Source organism: Suncus etruscus, chromosome 1, assembly GCF_024139225.1.
Source record: "Suncus etruscus isolate mSunEtr1 chromosome 1, mSunEtr1.pri.cur, whole genome shotgun sequence".
NCBI lineage: Eukaryota > Metazoa > Chordata > Mammalia > Eulipotyphla > Soricidae > Suncus > Suncus etruscus.
In genome coordinates, this window is record NC_064848.1 from 138,392,135 (window position 1) to 138,414,092 (window position 21,958).

The 21,958-nt window shown below is 39.7% G+C and overlaps 1 protein-coding gene and 1 non-coding gene across 3 annotated transcripts in view; both read left to right on the forward strand.

Moving 5' to 3' along the window:
- The window catches only part of AHCYL2 (adenosylhomocysteinase like 2), a 204,424-nt gene that overhangs the window by 50,731 nt on the left and 131,735 nt on the right, over positions 1-21,958 (forward strand). The gene's annotated exons all lie outside the window — the stretch shown is intronic.
- LOC126025845 (U6 spliceosomal RNA) lies at positions 8,778-8,884 on the forward strand. Its single transcript, XR_007501531.1, has one exon. It is a non-coding gene; the product is annotated as a U6 spliceosomal RNA (small nuclear RNA).

A 21,958-nucleotide genomic window follows, 5' to 3' on the forward strand; every position in this document is an offset into this window, starting at 1 on the left:
CTCAGGGATTATTCCTGGCTCCAGGCTCAGAAATTGTTCCTGGCAGGCACGGGGGACCATATGGGACGCCGGGATTCGAACCGATGACCTCCTGCATGAAAGGCAAACGCCTTACCTCCATGCTATCTCTTCGGCCCCCAGAATTTTTTTTAATAATAAACATGTATTAACATTTAAGACGAGAAGTAATATATATATATATTATATATTATGTACTTGAGAATAATGAATGTATTGTGTTAACGTACATACATCATATAGCTTTGTTTTTGGTTTATTCTTGATGGTGCTTTTAGGGCTTAACTCCTGGCTCTGTGTTTAGGGATCATTCCTGGTGGGCTTGAGGGATCATGGGTTTCTAGTCAGCCTTAGGCAGGCAAATGCTATTTTTGTTTGTATTTTTGGGGCTTTATCAGGTAGTGCTAGGGACTTAGTGACTTAGTGCTCGGGCCTGCTTCTTTTCTGTGCTTGGAATCCATGTGGTTTTAGGAATTGAACCCAGGCTGTCTACATGCAAAGTATGTGCTCAGTCTCTTGAATTTTCTCTCAGACCCTTAAAAATTAACTTTTACCTGAAAACAAAGCATTTTAGAGGAAAGAAAAATTTGATTTTATATATACATTTTTCGTTTTTACATTTTTAAAATTTATTTTTGTTTTGGGGCCACACCCAGTGGCTCTCAGGGGTTACTCCTGGCTTGTGTGCTCAGAAATCACTCCTGGCAGGCTCAGGGGACCATGTGGGATGCTGGGAATTGAATGCAGGTCTGTCCTGGTTCAGCAGTGTGCAAGGCAAATGCCCTATTATTGTGTTATCGCTCCGGCCTCTATTTTATATATTTATTGTTGTTTATTTGTTTGGGGGCCATACCCGGCAATGCTCAGGGCTCACTCCTTGCTTTGTGCTCAGAAGTTACTCCTGGCAGACTCAGGAGATCATATGGGATGCTGGGATTGAACCCGGGTCTGTCCCAGGTTGGCCTCATGCATGGCAAATGCCTTACCTGCTCTGCTATGACTCTGGCCTTGTTCTATATTTTTGCTATCTACTTTATTAAACACAATCTGTATTTTCTTTCTGCTTTTACCTACATTCTTTTTTTTTGGGGGGGGGGTTTGGGCCACACCTGGCGGTGCTCAGGGGTTACTCCTGGCTGTCTGCTCAGAAATAGCTCCTGGCAGGCACGGGGGACCATATGGGACACCGGGATTCGAACCAACCACCTTTGGTCCTGGATCGGCTGCTTGCAAGGCAAACGCCGCTGTGCTATCTCTCCAGGCCCTTTTACCTACATTCTGATCATTACTACACATGTGTTCTTAGGAAAACCCCACTATATTGTTAAGATATAAGAAAATTAAAATAGGCAAAAACTTTCTTGGTTTGACTATAAGAATGCTTTTCAGGGGCCGGTGAGGTGGCGCTAGAGGTAAGGTGTCTGCCTTGCAAGCGCTAGCCAAGGAAGGACCTCGGTTCGATCCCCCGGCATCCCATATGGTCCCCCCAAGTTAGGGGCAATTTCTAAGCGCTTAGCCAGGAGTAACCCCTGAGCATCAAAACGGTGTGGCCCCCCCAAAAACAAAAAAAAAAAAAAAGAATGCTTTTCAAATATTAAAAGTGCAGGTGTTTTATACCACATTTTGAGCTACTCCCAAACTTTAACATGTATAAAAATAAATACAAGAGTTATTGCCACTGAATACAGAAAAATGTTCCATATGTTTAATTGGTACTGGCTATTTAACTTAGTAATTATGAAGTATAACATTTAGACTCCAGAATTGAAGTGGGTGGTATAATCAAAACCTCCAAGCATTTAACTGGGGGTCAATTCCAGTTCATATATTTAAGAAAATACTTTTTGGCCATACTACATGGTGCTCAGGAGTTACTTTTGGCTTGATGCTGGGGTTCATTCCTGATAGTGTTTGGGGGGACCGTGGGGTGTCGGAGTTTGATCCCAGGCTTCAATAGACAGAGTGTGCACTAGCCCTAAGGACTTTTTTCTTGGCTTCTTCATATGCTTATGTAAAGTTTTTGTTTGTTTTTAGGACACTTGGCGGTGCGTAGGGGAACCATATGCTAGGAATTGAACCTAGGCTGGCCATTTTCAAGACAAGTGCCTTATCTACTTTTTGGTCTTTTTATGTCTATTTAAAACTTGTTTAGTATATGTCTATCCTAGTCCTAACCAGTGAGAGGAGAGAATTGAGCCAGATTCCTGGAGAAAGAATAAAAAAATTATAGGAATAAAAATGATCTTTGAAAACTAATCTAGGGCTGGAGATAGTAGGGCACTTAACCTTGTATGTGACCAACTCAGGTTTGATCCCCAGCACTACATATGGTCTCCTGAGTGATTCCTAAGCACAGAGCTAGAATAAGCCCTGAACACTGGTGGGTGTGACCCCCAAATTAATAATAATAATAATTTAGTAGAATCCTAGACTTTAAGATTGAAAAAATATCCAGAAATTACTTAATCTAATCCTTAAATTTATGATTATTATAATTAGTACTTATTATATACAGGCTAATTGCTTTCTGCATGAGCTGTTTTTTTTTACCCTTCCTCTCTGACTTGCCCTCTCTCACTCCTTGCTTTCATTTTGACCTTTTCTGTTTGTTTTACTGTTTTTTCAAAAATAGGAAATGTGAAACTTGCTTCCTGTTACCCATCTTCAACATTTCACTGCTAATTTTTTTCATATACATTCTTACATGCTCCATTTATTTCCCCAGATTATTGGATAAAAATTCTAGATACCTTGTGAATATATTGATAAAGTCTATAAAAGACGGGATAGTCCAGTTATTGGACTAAGAAAATTAACAGTAATTCTTTAGTGCATTAAAAAAAAACCACAGGTGGTTAGGGGCCATAGCGATAGCACAGCTGTAGTGAATTTGCCTTGCATGCAGATGACCTGGGACAGACCCAAGTTCAATCCCCAGCATGCCATATGGTCCCCCGAGCCTACCAGGAGCTATTTCTGAGTGCAGAGCCAGGAGTATCTCCTGAATGCTGCCAGATGTGACCCAAAAAACAAAAAACAAACAAACAACAAAAAAAAACCAAAATAAAAACCAGTTGGTTTAGGACAGTGGTCGGTAACATGCGACTCTCGAGCCACACGTGGCTCTTTACACTTTTAATTTGACTCTTCTATGTTCCTGGGCGTCCGCTCCAGGAGTCAGGACTCTGCTCCTAGTCTCTGTCAGTGCGCGCCCTGTGGGGCTCTCAAAATAAATTTCAATCGTGGTTTTGGCGAGATTTGGCTCAGTTGAAAAAAAAAAAGGTTGCAGACCACTGGTTTAGGAGAAATAGTACAGGAATTGAGTTTGCCTTACCAGAAGATCCCTGCTTTGAGTCTGAGTACTGCCAGAGATCACATTTGAGCACCACTTGAACATGACCCAAAAACCAAAAACAAAAGAAGCGAAAAACTAAAACCAAACAGTGTTTGTATTTCCTTAATTGTGTCTTTTATGCATGTATCTATATTTTTCAGTGTGTTTGAATCAGGATGTGAATTGATTTTTTTGTTTTTGTTTTTTAGGATTTTAACAGGTGGTGCTTAGGGCTTATTCCTCAGAGGAGGAGGGGGATTTGGGTGACACCTGGCAGTGTGGCCCAGAGTAAAGCCCAGTGAAGATGACAGAATATTTTATATCCTGGTGCTCAGAGATCACTCTTGTCCTTGGCGGGTTGGGGGACTACATGAGGTGCTGGGGATTGGACCAGGGTTGTTCTTGTAAAAGGCAAATGACCTATCTGCTGTATTGTCACTCTAGTCCCTGTCAGTTGATTTTGTACAGTGTAGTTGGTTGATTTGTCTCTTAAGACCTTTTTATTTTTCATTTTTTCTTTGGTAGAAAGTGAGTGGTTTATTTGTAGCTCTTTCCTGAATCTGAATTTTAGTGTTTATATCTCTCCGGCATCTGGTACCTCTTTTCTTGGCAGGGGTGAGCTGGGGGGGATTTGGGTGACACCTGGCAGTGTGGCCTAGAGTAAACCCCGTGAAGATGGAGAGTGTTGACATATGGGATTACAAGGGTCAAATTTGAATCATTCGTATATAAGGCAAGCACCCTACCCTACATCTATTACCTCTCCAGCTCTCTGGTATCTTTTGTTGTTCTTTTGCCCTCTACATTTCTTATAATTTTGTATCTATATTTAGGCTTTTTAATAGGGACTTTGCTTTTTTTTTTTTTTTTTTTTTAGTTCTTTTTGGGCCACACCCGTTTGATGCTCAGGAGTTACTCCTGGCTAAGGGTTCAGAAATTGCCCCTCTCCCAAATCTGTCCTTTTTCCCTCTCCCAAATCTACCAGCCCTCCAAAATCAGCAACAATAAGTGGTCAGTTACCTAATTTGTTGAAGTTACTCAGATATTTGTAACCCTTGCCTCATAGTCATCTATTGAAATGTTAAATAATAAAGTCAATAAAGAGATGATTATGTGATATATGGTTTCAAGAATAAGATTCAAATGTGCTATGTTTCTAAACTAAGAAATTTATTTTAGAGACTTAATTCACTTTTTGACATTTATTTTACAATGAATATTAGTGTTCATTTATTTGCTGTGAAAAGTTCTGTATCCCTTTTGGCTAGTATAATAATGGTAGAGGATTGTTTAGATTGATATTCTTATTATTTCTCTTATATGGATCTAGCCAGCTATTTTGTGGGAAAATTAATATTAACCTAGTTCTCTATTGGAGATTGCATGGCATATTCTAGTTGGCAAATACATTCTTGGTTGGTAGAACAATTACTTTGTGTGCCTATGAAAAATGCTGTTTATTTGGACACGTTTGCCTTTTTCTATTTCTTCTTAATTGGTTTGATTGCATCCCTAAAAGCTGCTCATGAGACTGACAGCCAAAAAAAAAAAAAAATCCCACATGGCTGAGGAAAGTGCCAGGAATATACTAGTGCTCTGCTTTCTCCAACATTGTCTGATCCTTAAGTTTTCAAAGTTGCAGAAATCAATTGAATTAGACTCTTTCTAAAGAAGTGGCTGACCTAGGACAGATCTCGGTTTGATCCCGGTGTCCCATATGGTCCCCCGAGCCAGGAGCAATTTCTGAGCACATAGCCAGGAGTAACCCCTGAACACCACTGGGTGTGGCCCAAAAACCAAACCCCTTCAAAAAAAAGAATATTGACTTGTCTTTTTTGGAGAGGGGTGCATTCTGGGGGAGCTACGTATGGAGGTGCTCGGGAGTTTGGGGGTATTCCTGATAGTGATTGGGATCCTGCTATTCAGGGATCAAATATGGAGGATCCTGTATTCAAAGCTTGCCCTCCAGACCTATAAGCTATCCTGGGGCCAGAGAAATAGCACAGTGGTAGTGCATTTGCCTTGCACGTAGCAAGCAGACCCAGGAGCGCTGCCGGGTGTGACCCCAAAACACAACACAACAAAACAAAAAAGACTTGATTTGATAGGGAATGAGAGAGAGTGGGTAGGATACTTGCTTTGCACACATGGCTGAACAGGGTTTGATCTCCATTATCCCATATGGTCCTATTTGCCTGCCATGAGTGCAGAGCTATGAGTAAATCCTGAGCACCACCAAAACCAAATAAAACAAACAAACAAAAAAATGTTCATTTGCTTAGGTTTGACTATTTCAAAGAGGGTTTTTTTTTGTTGTTGTTGTTTTCATTTTATTTTTGGACCACACCCAGCGGCATTCAGGGATTACTCTTGGCTCTATTCTCAGAAATAACTCCTGGAGGGTTCTAGAGACTATATGGGATGCTAGGATCAAACCTGGGTTGGTTGCATGCAAGGCAACTGCCCTACCCGCTGTGCTATTGCTCCCTGGGTCCCCTCAAATAAGAGTTTTAATACTTGAATGCCTTTTATGCATCAAGCACTTAAAACATTAACTCAGTTAATTTTTAAAATAGTGATGGTGAGGCCTCAGTGATAGCACAGCTGTAGGGTGTTTGTTTGCATGCAGCTGAACAGGATGGACCCAAGTTCGATCTCTGTCATCCCATATGGTCCCCCAAGCCTGCCAGGAGTGGTTTCTGAGCGCAGAGCCAGGAGTAACCCCTGAGTGCCACCTGGTGTGCCCCCCCCCCCAAAAGAAAAAGTTGTGATGCATAGATGTTACACTGATTTTGCAGATAATGAGGTTAGTTACCACTTTATCCTAAATACACCTTGAGTGGCAAGACTCATTTGAGCCCAGCTCAGTCTCATATCACTCTTTCAGGTATACACACAAATTACATATAACACACAAGTACTATACATTATTTGGACAAGCTGTCATACTGTAGTTGATTTTTCAATAAATTGGGATAGATAATAGGATTAGTAGATAGATGAAGGATAGATGTGCAAAAATGATGTAATACACAGGAAATCACATTATAATAAAATAAGTTAAAATTTTAGATTTACTACCTAATGTGTACCAGACAAGTGATAGATAACCTTTGTTGCATTTCCCCAATTTGTAAAATAAGGGTAATATCTATTGTGTGTTCCCTATGAGGTGAAGAGAGGGAAAGAGGAAAGTTTTGAAAATCTAAAAACTTTACAAATGTATATTATGTGAGGTCATTTGATGGAATTGGTGCTGTTCTTTTAGGAGCAATTAGTTGATCTTGGCAGTCGTCCATTTGATGTCAAAGAAATAGCATTTATCAGTCATGGTCATTTCTTAGATGGAAGAATTAAAAACTGGCACAGCAGTTATTCTCCTTGACCTCTATCTCTGAAAGGGAATTTGATTAGACAAGCTGGTTTTGTAATAGAGTAGAGCTGCTTTCTTCTCTCCAGGGAGTTAATGCTGAGCAGCCAGACTTGTTCTGTGAAGCTACAGCAATCTGGTTTTAAAAGATTTAACAAAATTTATTGGAATTAAGTTTTTATGAAGAATGTGCATTGCAGGGCTGCAGCTTTTAAAATGTTAGAGTCTGTTTATATTCTTAGGTCGAGAACAGAAGAGCTCAGCTAGTGTTAGTTCAGGCTGTAGGCCTCGACGATAGTATGTATTTGATAGCACCATTTTGGGAGGGGGTGTCACACCTGTCGTCGGTCAGGGGTTACTTACTCCTGGCTCTGGGCTCAGAAATCGCTTCTGGCAGGCTCAGGGACCATATGGGATGCTGGAAATCAAACCCAGGTCCGTCCTGGGTCGGCTGCGTACAATGCAAACCTTACCGCTGTGCTGTCTCTCTGGCCCCACCATTTATTCTTTGTAAATTATTTTCCTCCTTGGCTGGAGAAATATTACAGGAGTTCAGGCACTTACCTTGGCTACAACCAGCTCTAGTTTGATCCTGATACTACATGAGCCTCATGAGCCCTGCCAGGTGTTGCCCCCAAACAAAAATCATTCATTCACTCATTACCTTCCCCTTTCATGCTCCATTTGTTGATTTTGCAGTGACTGGGAGATTGCACACATGCCCAACTTGTGCTGGCAGTTTTTTTAGCTTGTCAGAGGACACACATGGAGCTGGTACTCACACATTTTGCTGTGCTGCAATCTTGCTCTTCCTCCTGCTCCACTCCACCTTCAGTACATTACTACAGTGATCAAAAACATGAATATTATTCTAGCTATGTCTGTTTTTTTTTGGTGGGGGAGATTCATTTAGGATTGTAACTTTGAAACTCCAGTTCACTGCTGCTCAAAAGAGTGAGTCAATTGGAGTGGGGGGGGGGGTGGAAAAAAAAGTGAGACAATTGAGAGATTGGGTAATGGATTGAAGAGCTTCCTTAAGAACAAGCTAGCAGATTGGGAGGTGTGCTCTCCTGTCTTAGAGAACCAGTTTATTTGTACAGTCTCAAGAAGCAATTTTATGTCAGAAAAGAGCAGGGCAGTATATTTTTAGACAATTCATACTGTTGACTGGTGGGCGCCAGGGTAGTTGATACATTTTGTTGTGGACTGGTACTGTGATGAGTGCTTCTTTTTATCTGTTCTTTGAATCTAACCATCAGTGAGTAAGGGTTCTGCCTCTATGCTCTCTTCACAGACTTTTCAGGAAGAATAAGATAAGGTAAAACATGAAACACTCTTTCTTTACATTCTCAATAACCCATGCCTGAAGGACTTTTCTGGTACAAATTTTGAGTCCAGTTCTTACTTCTTGGGCCAGTTACAGAGTTACTCAAAACAGATATTTGGTTGAACGTAGGAACTTAAGAAATTATAAAGGGTGTTAATAAAGAGACTGCATATAGGAAACAATGACGAATCACTGCATGACTTAATATATTATCAACCACAGACTTTTCTATCCATTTGTTTTTCAAAGTTAGAAACGTCTAAGAAAAAAATGATTATTTTCTGGTGCCATTTGGCTAGATTAGATTTATCTAATCTAGATTTGTCTTCATGGTCACTCTAGTAGCATTTATACTAAAATTAGACCAATGAAGAGATTAACTGGACAAAAATTACATGAAAATTCATGAGTTTCATAGTTAAAAAAATATTTTTGCTTTTTAGAGTGCTCCATGCAATTGATAGAGATAATAATGGAAATGTTAGGACGTTTATACTTGGATTTCACATTACCTGAAAGATAAATGTTTCAGGCTCTTCTAATAGATGGTTTAAATTTCTCAAGAGAATGATTTCTGACAATAGTCTTGTAAAAGAGACAAATGTTTTAATTTTTATTTTTGGGATCACATCTGGTGGTAAATGGAACCTACTCGGCAAATGGCTTCTGAAAGCCCTTGATTTTTAGCAACTTTATCATAAAAATTTTATATAAAAAAAGTCTCTTTTGTGCTCGCTTCGGCAGCACATATACTAAAATTGGAACGATACAGAGAAGATTACTATGGCCCCTGCGCAAGGATGACACGCAAATTCGTGAAGCGTTCCATATTTAAAAAAAAAAAAAGTCTCTTTTTTTCAATTTGCTGTAATCTACACTCACTGAGTAAAACTTTTGTTGCTGAATGGAACCCAGTTTGTTCCAGGATTCTTGGTTTACCTTTCTGTCCTGACACAGATTTTATAATACTAGGTACATGACATATAGCAATACTCCAGTATCCCTGTCTCCAATAAATACTAAGAGAAGTGTCAAGCTCTGATATTTCTTGGCCTGACAAAAAATAGTATCTTTTGTCATCTGGTAGAATATGATGGTACTGAGTACTGGTATTGGGAAGGAGAGAAGAGTAAATATGCAAAGCCCAAGTATTTTCTTAATTAAAATTACCATTTAGAGTTCATACCTTCACCTGGTGAGTTGATTTTTAGAAGTTTTATATTTTGTGGTGTATACAGTCAGTCTTTCTGAAGTAAGCAGCCAACTTGTAACATTATGTATAGTGTATGTGTGTGTGACTAGATGAAGTATGGATAGGAATATAAAATAATTGTAAAAAGCGAGCTTCTGGAAGACATCACTGTCTACTTAAATTACACAATTTTAATTATTTATACTGCATATATCTCCTGGCAGTGATGGTGGCAAGGGTTGTCTGTGAGTCTTTTGTACTTACCATGCTTTACTTTGAAATGAGAATTTTAAAAACTTTGGTGAACTGTATATACTACTGAAATTAGAGGTATTGAAAAAAATTCTAAGGCAAACTAGCCAATTCTAAAGCGAAACTCCTACCAGGGGATTGGAAAGCTTTTGAACAACTTTAAGACACTGAGTACTTGGGTTTCAGAAGTGTTAGGAATTGAAATAGGAGATTTATGTGCTTTTACCTTAATGGTAAGTCTCTTGTCCTCTGACACATACTAAAAATTGCCTTGCAGCTCCCAACTAATTAACCTGTAAGTCAGAAGTATGATTTTGTTTCTATTATTTGTGATATATCAGCTAAACTCTCTGCTTCCTCCTTGTTTATAAATGAGAAGAATCTTTGAGGATATATATTTGGATGGAGTGGGGTTGGGAGGTTGGCTACACCGTTCTGTGCTCAGGGATCACTCCTGGCAGTGCTCAGGGGATTAACCCATGGTAGGTTGCATAAGAGCCTTAACTGCTGTGCTGTCTCTCCACCCTGAGGATATTTTTTGGCAAGTTAAGTTATACAATATTTGATAGATGGGGAAAATCTTCAAAATCATTATCTGCTTACTAATCATCACCAGTTAATATTATCCAAAAGCTAGAGAATGGCAAAGAAGGCCAAAAACGAAATTCTAGTTAAATTGGCTAGAGAACTTTGAAGTGTTCTGGCCAATAGACTTCATATTCTATAGAGAATGGGTTATTCACCAACCAGCCTATTTATAATCCTTTAGTGAAATCTGATTGAAGAAATATAAGGAAGCCTGCTTTTACTATTAAACTAGGAAAAAAATCACTTTGCCCTATCTAGTCAAATAAATATTTCATGGTAAAGATCCGAAGATAGTTTAAATTTCCACTACATATGGTAATCAAGTGTTACAATGCTGTTTAGTTAGAAACTGTCTCCACCTACTGGTCACAATTCACTTGACATTTCATGGTATTTTTGTTTGTTTTGTTGTTTTGGGCCACACCTAGCAGCATTCAGGTGTTACTCCTGGCTTTGAGCTCAGAAGTTACTCCTGGCAGGCCCAGAGGACCATATGAGATGTCAGGAATCGAACCCAGATCAGCTTGTGTGCAAGGCAAATGCCTTACCTGCCGTGCTATTGCTCTGGCCCGGTTTCATGGGTTTTTGGGTTTGCTTTCCTGAAACAGATGGTAGCTGTAAGAGATAACTAGGCAGAGAAGCAGCAATAAATTATATACTTTTATGAGGTCTTTGCTAGAACTCCCAGAGGTTTGGAAAGTTGTTAATAAAGGTCTTTGGGGGCCGGAGAGATAGCATGGAGGTATGGCATTTGCCTTTCATGCAGGAGGTCATCGGTTCGAATCCCGGTGTCCCAGATGGTCCCCCGTGCCTGCCAGGAGCAATTTCTGAGCTTGGAGCCAGGAATAACCCCTGAGCACTGCCAGGTGTGACCCAAAAACCACACACACACACACACACACACACACACACACACACACACACACACACACAAAAGGTCTGAGCTTGGAGCCAGGAATAACCCCTGAGCACTGCCAGGTGTGACCCAAAAACCACACACACACACACACACACACACACACACACACACACACACACACACACACACACACACACACACAAAAGGTCTTTGAGGGATAATTGAATAAAAGCAGGCAAGGGCTTGTAGGAAGCAAGCCAGAAATGAAATTTTGTTTTGTTTTGTTTTGTTTTGGGTCCATATCTTGGCAGTGCCCAGAACTTACTCCTGGGCCAGAGCTATAGCACTGGTAGGGCGTTTGCCTTGCACGAGGCAAATCAGGACCAACCTTGGTTCGATCCCCTGAGTGTCCCATATGGTCCCTCAAGCCAGGAGCGATTTCTGAGCACAGAGACAGGGATTACTCCTGATGTCACAGGGTGTGGCCCAAAAAGCAAAAACAAAAACAAAAAACCACCAACTTATTCAGGGACAACTCCTGGCAAAGTTCTGAGGATCATATGGGTGTGGGTGGGGTGGAGAACAGAGGATCAAATCCTAGCTAACTACATGAAAGGCAGGCTTTCTGCCTGCTGCACTGTCTCTCTCAATCCATGAACTATTTATTTAGGGCAAGGGGGACATGCATTGGTGCTGAAGATTTACTTCTGGTTCTGCATCCAGATGGATGCATCACTCCTGGTGGGCTCTGGGGACCAGTGGTGTGAGAATTAAACTCAGGTCGGATGCTTCCAGGTTAAGTGTTCTGTCTGCTGTCTGCTGTGTGATATCTCTCTGGTTCCCAAGATGAACTTCTTTTAGTTGTGTACACACACACACACACACACACACACACACACACACACACACACACACACACACACACAGCGCTTAGGTGCTTCTGGCTCAGAAATCGCCCCCGGCAGGCTCGGGGGACCATATGGGATGCCAGGATTTGAACCACCGTCCTTCTGCATGCAAGGCAAATGCCTTACCTCTATGTTATTTCTCCAGCCCCGCATATATATTTTTTAATCTGCCATTCTAATTAGATTTTAAAATTTTCTATTAAACTGCTTAATTTTGGGGCCGGGAAGGTGGCGCTAGAGGTAAGGTGTCTGCCTTGCAAGTGCTAGCGTAGGACAGACCTCGGTTCGATCCCCTGGCGTCCCATATGGTTCCCCCAAGCCAGGGGCGATTTCTGAGCGCATAGCCAGGAGTAACCCCTGAGCGTCAAATGGGTGTGGCCCAAAAACCAAAAAAGCAAACAAACAAACAAAAAAACTGCTTAATTTTTTTCAAAGTGTCTAAAGTCACTATTTAGTGCACAAACCCTTTGCAGTCAAAAATTTTATATAATTCTGTTATCTTTATTTCCCTACAATGTTTCTAAATCAGTGTAATTTGACCTTATTATCTATCATAATACTGAAGTAACTGTTTTGATGCTAAATCCGGTGAATTATTTTCAACATTGATTTTATTTTACATCTTAGTAGCAAAAACACTTAAATCCCTTCTGATGCTTCTTTTTAGAACACCACATCCTCATGATTTCTCCTTCAATTCTGGCTTTTACATAAGTCACTTAAATGTTGATGTCCATTAGTCTCCATCCTCAGCAATACTACAGTGACACTTTCTTTGGATGTGGCCAATCCTGGTTTAATCCCTGGTACCACATACATATGGTCTCCTGTACTCCACCAAGAGCAGTCCTGAGCACAGAGCCAGGAGTAAGTCCTGAGCACTGCTTGGTATGGCCCAAAACAAACCAGAAGACAACAAAATATTTTAAAAACTATTTGGTAAGACACCTTTCAGAAAAATCATTCTTTTATTTGGGAGAATACACCCAGCTGTGCATGAGCCTCCTAATAGTGCTTAAAGAATCATGCTGTGCCAAACCCATTGGATTGAACCCGGGACTCCCACTTGCACAGCATAAACACTGGTCCTTTCCATCCATCTAATTAGGTCCTTTCCATCCATGTAGTTTAGAACCTAGCTTCTTAAATTGTAGGTTGTAATCCTATCTGGGATCACATACTGTACCTGAATGTGGAGGCTATTTGAAAGTAAATTTATGATTTATTACTACTAAATGTTTCATTTATATACTCGTTTTATACTATATACTTGGGGTTGCATAACATTTCTAGGACAAAAAGGGGTAGGGGCTGCTAATGGAAAAAGTTTAAGAAGAACTTGTTTATACTCCACATCAACACATGTTCTTTACTTACTATTTGCTTTATCTGAAGTACTTTTGCTTTTTTTGTTGGTTGTTTTGTTTTGTTTTGGGGCCACACCTGGTGATTCTCAGGGGCTTACTCCTGGCTCTGCACTCAGGAATTATACCTTGTAGCCACAGGTGTGCATAAAGGTAAATGCCCTACCCATTGTACTATTGCTCTGGCCACTTCTTTTTTTTTCCTGGAACGCTTACCCTCTATTGAACGTTATATTATGTTTATTTAATATGATCATTATGCATTGTTTCTTTCTCCTACAATTTCAGCAGTGATTTCTTTCACTGTGGAAGTTCAAGAATCTGGAACACGGGGTCAGAGCGATAGCTCAGCGGTATGGCATTTGCCTTGCACGTGTCTAACCCCAGATGGACCCTGGTTTGATTCCTGGCATCCCATATGGTCCCCCATGCCTGCCAGGAGCTATTTCTGAGCTAAGAGCCAGGAGTAACCACTGAGTGCCACCAAGTGTGACCCCCCCAAAAAAAATAATAAATCTGGAACGATTTCTGGCACCTAAGAAATGCTCAGTAAATATTTGTGAAATGAGAGATTAAGAGGGTGGATTATAAATGTACATTTGTTGGCAATCTGGATGGGAAGATTCTGAGACTGAGGAACTTTCCATATTGTACATTAGTGTTCTTAGATGAAAGTTATCTTTTTGTTTTGGAGTAGTGCTCATTCTCAGAGTTTAACCTGACTCACAATTAGGGATCATTCCTGGTGGTGCTTGGGGGCCATATGGGATTCTGGGGCTCAAACTTGGGAAAGCTTTTCTTCAATAATTTGACTTAGGTCAAATTTGCTTCAATGTGTGAAACAATGGCTTGGGGGCCATATGGGATTCTGGGGCTCAAACTTGGGAAAGCTTTTCTTCAATAATTTGACTTAGGTCAAATTTGCTTCAATGTGTGAAACAAATGCCCAGCACCTGTAGTATTTCTCTGACACCCAAACCTTTTATATCTTTATGAATTCTCCTCTTATACTCATAATATCTGTACTGTTATCTTTCATGATTTCTTGTTAGTTTCTAATTATGGATTTTATTGTATGGGGATAGCACCTGTCTTCACCAGATTGTAAACTCATTAACTGTAGGTATTAATGTACATTGCTAGTATATCCTAGTTGCATAAGTCACAATTTATTTGCTAAGCAAATAAATTGAAATAAAGAATACAAGATTATCTGTGACAAAATTAAAGATTTATTCTGAAATAGTGTTCTAGAAGCCACCATTACTGCACAGGGCTGAGCTCTTGCTTTGCTGTGGCTGTCTTGGTTTTGATCCCCAGCACCTCAAATGCTCCTCATTTCGTTCTCCAAACCCTGAGATGAGTGATCCCTAAATGAAGAGCCAGCTCAGCCTTGAGTGCTCCTGAATGTGACCCAAAAAAGAAACAAGCAGAAACTAGAAGTCTTAAAGGCAGCACAGCGGACATTTTGCTAATTTTGACTCTTGACTTGATAACTGTTGCTTTGTTGTTGTTTTGGGAGGTGGCTACACCCAAAAGTATACAGGGATCACTCCTAGTAATGCTAAGAGGATCCAATTCTGGTCAGTGGATTGTCTGTTGAGGTTTTTTTTTTTTTTTTTTAACCTTTGTTTCCTGATATGTTGAATTGTAATGCTTATATCAGGGCCAGAGTGACAATACAAATTAACAAAGTACACTTTAACACAATTAAGTTGCTTACCTTGCATATTGCCCACCTAGGTTCAATCTCTTGTCAATTCCATATAGTTAAAGATTATTATATCTACATAATATGATTATGAGAGCCATTACATGAAATAAAATATGGAAAGCACATAGTATTATACCTGCCACCTTTTGGTACCCAATGATAGGCTGAGAATATCTTGATTTTTTCATCTCCTAAAATTGAAACAACGCAGTTTCTACTTATCATCAACTTATAGTCTATTTATTTCTACTGTCATTGCAGCTAACACCTGACTGCTTTTTATCCCCCTTCCCACCATTCCCAATGCCTAACTCATTTTCTTTCTTTTGTCCCCCCCTTCCCATCATTTTCTTCTCTTATACTGAGCTGTTCTTTTAAAATACTGGATGTGTATCTTCCTTTTTAATATTTCTTTAACCTCTGCATTTTCTGTGTGATTATGTCCAAATGCCTTAACTTGGGAATCGAGAAATTTCAGGTTTTTTTCTAATTCCCAACTTATATCTCTGGTAGTTTCTCCAGCAGCAACTTCAAGCTAGTTTCTTCAATAAGTTTCTAAAGCACCCTGCACTCTTCCTTCTTTGCTTTTGTTCTGGAATTTCCCTTACTGTGATAGTTTTGTCCTCTTCCTAGGCATTTCATTCTTAAAGTTACCACCTTAAAAAAATAGTTATTGGTCTTTGTAGTTTATATACTTTCCCATTTTTGCATCACACTGTACTTTATAGATACTTAGGCCAAAGAAAGTATAAATATTTTGCGCAAAGACTGGAGTTCACATTTTGTATGTGAGAGCCCTAGATTTGAACACCTGTATCTCAGGATTGTCTAAGCACTTTTGGAATGAGCCCCCCAAATATATCTATTTACATGTCTTTTAAACAAGATTACGTTTCCTGAAGGCTCAAACACTACATTAATCTTTATCTACAATACTTGTATCAGGTGATTGGTAAATGTTTATAAAATAAAAGAATTGAAACCAAATGTATGATTGTTTTTTATCTAAAACAGTTACTAGGAACCAAATAATAGATTATAATAGAGATTAACAAGGAAAGATGTTAGTGACTCAGTGAGGGGAGTGAGTGTTGGGGGGACCTGCTAGTTACGGAGACAACTTATAAGTAATTTTTAGTACTCAAATCAAGCCAAAACATGAACAGTATTCGTTTGTTTGGGAAATTAGCATTAGGGCATAATTGTACTGTTGTTTCAGAGGCTGAAGAGGAGATACAAGAGATCTGGCAGGAAAGGTGGGGGAGGTGACGATGACGAGAGAGAGACTTGACTCTAAGGGCTGATAGCAAACTTGGTTTGGGCTTGAAATGTGATCCAGGCAGTCAAAGGAACACCAATGCTATTCTGGGCAGCCAACAAAGAAGAATTGTGCTGCAGCATAGGGAGCTGGCAAGAGCCTACTGGGAGTATTACATTTAGCACAGTGTCAGCATGATAGAAACAGAAGGTGGTGAGCTCTGAGAACAATCATAATGCTGAAAGGGATGAATTTATGAAAATCAGTGAAACAATTGAGTGTGCCAGGGGTGACTGAATTCTGGCTCAAACAAAATCCAGGAGAGAAAGATACTACCAAATAAATATCTGGAGAGATTTAACAGTAGAGGAAACAAGAATTGTTTAGCCTGGACTCTGGAACTTTATTTATAACAAGGTGAAACTAAGGACAAGCAAATTCATACCTCCCTAATCGAAATGTACTAATGAAGTTTTGGGATAATGGTGTTACCTTCAGTTCTCAGACCTTTTTATAGTGAAGTTATGCTGCCAGATGGAAGAGTTACAAAGCTTTTTTTAAAATTTTTTATTTGTTTTGTTTTGTTTTGTTTTGGGGCCACACCCAGTGATGCTCAGGGGTTACTCCTGGCTATGCGCTCAGAAATTGCTCCTGGCTTGGGGGACCATATGGAAAGCTAGATCGAACCACGGTCCATCCGTCCTAGGTTGGTGCATGCAAGGCAGATGCTTTACCACTTGCGCCACCACTTCGGCCCCCAAAGTTTTTTTTAAAATAGAATTATTGAACAATATTTTGGTCTTATTAGTAAAGAGAATGTCCAAGATGGTAGGTTGTCACAGATTGGTTTAGCATTTGCCACACAGTTTATTGAGGAAGCTACCCTAGGCAACATGGTTTTTAAAGTTATTAAGTGAAACTATTGCCAGAAACCATATGTATTTTCAGTGTGTTCCAGCTTACCCAGTGGTGCTGGGCTGAAATGGGGCCAGGGCAGTGCTGGCCTGACAGTTTTGTGCTCAGGCTGGTAACTTGGTGTTTTTTGGGCCTAGTAGTAGTTATGTACTTCAAGGTCACCCAGGCAATGCCTAGGATAACAGGAACAGATTAAATATTATTTAAACGAATGCTGCCTATCAAGCTATGGTATACTGTCTTTAGATTAAACTTTCCATAGTGTTAGGGGATGAGGATATCTTGAGCTGGTAACATACTTGTTTTACAAGATGTTTTAAATACCAGACTGGTGTCATTGCCCTTTCAAAAACTGTTTCCTCTTCTCTTTGTTGTTTCTACAAATAACTGGGAGTCATCTTTTCTTTAATTTTCTTTTTGAGTAACTTTTCTTTTCTTTTCTTTTTGTGGGGGAGGGCCTATTACCTGGTGATGCTCAGGTGCTACTCCTGGCTTGGTTCTCAGGACCAATCCCAGTGGTGCTAAGGGACCAAACCTTAGGAATCAACTGTGGTGCTAGGAATCAAACCCAGGCCTCCTGTAAGCAAACAAAGCATATCCTCTAGCCCGTTGTGCTAGCTCTTTAAGCTCCCTGCCTTATTTTCTTTGTTCAGTACCATTCAAGGGAAAATATGCTGATTCACTGAGAGCTGTTTTCTGAGTATTACTTTGTATTTGAGTTTTCAAGTGAAATAATAGCTAAAATAGCCTTTAGTATGCTGATTTGGGGGATGGGTAAAGCAAGATAGTTTTTATTTAATTTTATTTAGGAAGATATGAGGGGAGAAAAGGAGAATTACATGTCTGAGAGAGAACACAGGCTTCTCCAGATTGGAAATAGTCAAGCAAAGAAATAGACAAGCAAGCAAGATGTATGTTCAAGGGAGAACATGAGCTTTAAGAGCAAGCCAGTTGTTGATTTTTTTTTTTAATATTGTATATTTCCTTCATGTCTGGTAGTCTTGGTTCACATTTGTTTGTTTAGGAAAGAAGCTGTGGTGTAAATTGAGAATAATGTTGGGTGTGAAGTATGTAGTTAATTCCTATTTAAACAAAGTAGCTGAATGTAAAACATAGCTTTCGTTCCTCCTCCACCCCACCCCATTGATGAAGCAAGGTGGTTTTTATTGAAGCTTGCTTAGAAGGACCGAGGGGAGAGAAAGAGGAATACGTGTTTAAGAGAATATGGGCTTGTTCAGAGAGGAAAAGGCAGAGACAGAGAGACAGGCAAGTGAGATATGTCTGCCAAGTGAGATAAATTAAGGGAAGAAAACAGGCTTGAGAACAAGCACTCTTTTTGGTTCTTAAACAATAGTTCTGTCTAAAAAAATAGGCAGGTTAGCTGATTCTATTCTTGATTAGCTAAATTATTTTACACATTCTGTATCACTAAAGATCCTCCAAGAGACAGATGTCAAGACAGACTTAGACTTGCTAGATTTATTGGGTGATGTACCTGTACTGTAAAAGGAATGGTCCCTACAGTAAGGAGAATGGGAGTGTTCTCTGAATATGATATAGGTGATGGAAGACAGGAGGAAGAACCTCAGACCATAGCACAATTTTGAAATTTTCAGCCAGCTGTATTTGGAGGCTCCAGGCAAAAGTTAGTGCAGGACTGCACTCCAACTCCTAGAAACACCTCTAAGTAAAATGAAAGCATATGTACATACAAAGACCTTTTGTGATTATTTATAGCAACTTTATTTGGAATAATCTTGAAGTGAAATACCCAGTATAGCCTAGGCACAATTATACTTGCTTGGCTCAAGAGACTGAGAATATGCTCAAGTGTTCAAGGTGGTGGGGGCAGCTAATTTGTCATCAGCAGTGTGTCATGCAGCAGGCTTTCTTGAAAGAGATCTTCCACTTCTTCAGGACCATCATGTTTCTCAGTAAGTTTATTAATTCTTTTCATAATTCACTAATCCTATTATATAGAAAGTTTCAATCAACAACTCCAGGAGTGTTCCCTGAACACAGAGCTAGGAGTAAGCCCTGAGCACTGCTGGATATGGCCTAGAAATAAACAAAAGGTTGCAGTAAAATAATAGGGGTGTGGAAATAAAATTTGAAACAGAACTCATTACTAGTTCATCAAGATAAACAAGTTTTCTGGCATTAATCTTCTAAGGAGGAGTGACATTGAAAGTATTGTGTGATAATTATTTCTGTTGTAATATTCTACAGTAAATATGCTTGGTTATTTTATTATGGTTCTTTAAAAAAAACAAGTATTGGGGCCGGAGAGATAGCATGGAGGTAAGGCGTTTGCCTCTCATGCAGGAGGTCATCGGTTCGAATCCCGGCGTCCCATATATGGTCCTCCCGTGCCTGCCAGGAGCAATTTCTGAGCCTGGAGCCAGGAATAACCCCTGAGCACTGCCGGGTGTGACCCAAAAACCACAAAAAAAAAAACAAAACAAAACAAAACAAGTATTTAACATTAACTACAACTCTTTTTTTTTTTTTTTTTTGGTTTTTGGCTCTCACCTGGCAGTGCTCAGAGGTCACTCCTGGCTCTATGCTCAGAAATCTCTCCTGGTAGGCCAGGATTTGAACCACCGTCCTTCTGCATGCAAGGCAAATGCCCTATCTCCACGCTATCTCTCTGGCCCTTAACTACAACTCCTTTAGATATTTATATATAGGAGCCATATGACAGATGATCTCTTTTGGAACTAAGATTAGGACTGATTCTCAGAAGTAAATGGACTAAATAGTATAAAAATGATCTTGCATTTAACTCATAAATATGAATTTTATCACCATTGTAGGGTTTGGGGTCTTGAGGGGGTGACACTGAGCTAATAGAAACAGACACTTCAGGGCCCGGAGAGATAGCACAGTGGTGTTTGCATTGCAAGCAGCCGATCCAGGACCAAAAGGTGGTTGGTTCGAATCCCGGTGTCCCATATGGTCCCCCGTGCCTGCCAGGAGCTATTTCTGAGCAGACAGCCAGGAGTAACCCCTGAGCACCACCGGGTGTGGCCCAAAAACCAAAAACCAAAAAAAAAAAAAAAAAAAAAAAAAGAAACAGACACTTCAGAGGAGGATGTGGTATTAGAACATTCTATTATTAACAGTATTATAAATCATGGTACCTCAAAAGTCAGTTGACTTGTAACAAACTTAATTGAAAACTGAAAAAATTATATTCCTTCAAATATATCTAAAAAGATGTGTAATATAAGATAAAAGCATTTTATTTTGTTATTGTATATATGCGTGTATGTGTGTGGTTCTGGAGATTGAATCCAAGGCTGAGTATTGTACCACTGAACTACATTCCCAATACTTAATTTTAAATCAGTGTTGGATAAAGGTAAAGTGAGAGAGAAAAAAGATTTTTTAATATCTAAGATTAAGTGGGTAGCCAGTTGGAAAATAAAAGTTGTCTTTGTAACTCATATTTGGTATCAGAATTAGTTCAGAATTGATATCAGAACCATATATTTAGATGTAAAAACTGTTTTGTTTAAAAAAAAAAGGTTTTATTTTAGGGTCATACCCAAAAATGCTCAGGGTTTACTTTTTTTGGGGGGGAGGCACACCTTGCAGTGCTCAGGGGTTACTCCTGGCAGGCTCTGGGGACCATCTGGGATGCTGGGGATCAAACTGGGTCAGCTGCATGCAAGGCAGTAGTATCGCTATGGCCCCTAAAAATTAATAATTAAAAAAATTGAATTACTGTGAGATACACAGTGACAAAGTTATTCATTATTTTCAGTCAGTGTTCCAATACCCATTCCTATACCAGTACTCATTTACCACTCACAGTGTCCCAGTTTTTCTCCTGCCCTTCCTGCCCTCCACTTGCCTCTTGGACAGACATTTTCCTTCTGTCTGTATTTGCCTGCCTGTTTTTCTTTTTCTTTGAGCTATTATGGTTTGCAATATTGTTACTGAAGAAGTATCTTGCATATCACTTTACTTCTTTCAGCACTTAGTTTAGAATAATAATTTCCAATTATTATTGTCAGGGTGGCTCCATTTCTGCTGTAACTGCATTCCACCCCTCTTTTGTATCTTAATTTTTAATCTTGTCTCTCTAGGTTGTCAGAGTTCTTGGTATATTAAGTATAATTACATTGTTTTTTTATGATTTATAAATATTTTCTACCAGGAAGTATATAGCATAGTTTCACTATTTCTTCATCATTCTAAGAAAATTTAAGATATAATTCACGGGGCTGGAGAGATAGCATGGAGGTTTGGCGTTAACCTTTCATGCAAAAGGACAGTGGTTCGAATCTCGGCATCTCATATGGTTCCCTGTGCTTGCCAGGGGCGATTTCTGAGCATAGAGCCAGGAGTAACCCCTGAGCGTTGCCAGGTGTGACCCAAAAAACAAAATATACTGTATTTTCCGGCGTATAAGACAACTTTTGAAACAAAAAAAAGTCAACAGAAAATCAGGGGTCATCTTATACGCCGAGTATATCCTGAAAAATGTTTCAATATGCCGCTAAACGAAAATTGTCTGAATATTGCCACAAAACGAATTTTCCAACTCGATCCTGCACCAATCACTGCAAGTCTGCTCGGACCGCCTCTCTAACTCAGCCAATCCAAGCAGCCTTTTTTATGCATGCAAATTAGACAATGTTCTGGACCTGAATCTACACTGTAAAAAGCCAGAGTCAGAGAGGAAGTCTATTACAGTTGAACCTTTGAACCTTTGCTTGTTGTGATTGGCTCACTGTGGTACATGAGCACAGGAACACATGCAGCGCTGGAACGTTCTGTCTGATACATCGAATATAGGCCTAAATCTATGTTTTAACTGCAAAATTAGGGGGTCGTCTAATACGCCGGCA